The sequence below is a fragment of the Sceloporus undulatus genome, chromosome 9 (genome assembly GCF_019175285.1).
Source record: "Sceloporus undulatus isolate JIND9_A2432 ecotype Alabama chromosome 9, SceUnd_v1.1, whole genome shotgun sequence".
NCBI classification, from domain to species: domain Eukaryota; kingdom Metazoa; phylum Chordata; class Lepidosauria; order Squamata; family Phrynosomatidae; genus Sceloporus; species Sceloporus undulatus.
The window spans coordinates 20,028,364-20,028,818 of record NC_056530.1 but is presented as its reverse complement, the minus strand read 5'-3'; positions in this window follow the sequence as shown (position 1 = coordinate 20,028,818).

Below are 455 nucleotides of genomic sequence, written 5' to 3'. Positions count from 1 at the left end.
CTCTTTTCGTCGGATATGTGGTGCCAACTATTCTTGAGCAGTTGAGACTGGACTAGCTTGATATGGATCAGCTTGCAGAACTGAAGTCAGTTTGAAAATAATAGCACAGAAACCTAACACTTAACACAAGGTATGTGGGAACAGGGATCCCATCCTTCAATGAAACAATGAAGAAATAACTATTGGAGGTTAGTTTTAAACCAGGTTTGAATGTATTATTGGAGAAGGGAGAGCGAGGACACCCCTCCTGCGTTCCCGCTGGTGCCGGGGACGTGGAAAATAGCGGAGGGGGAGCGGGACACCCCCCTGCTTTCCCGCGGGTCCCGGGGACCATGGGAAAATAGCGGGAGGGGGCGCTGGACACCCCTCCTGCTTCCCACGGGGCCCGGGGACCGTGGAAAATAGCGGCGGGGGAGCTGGACACCCTCTGCTGCTTTCCCGTGGGCCCGGGGAAA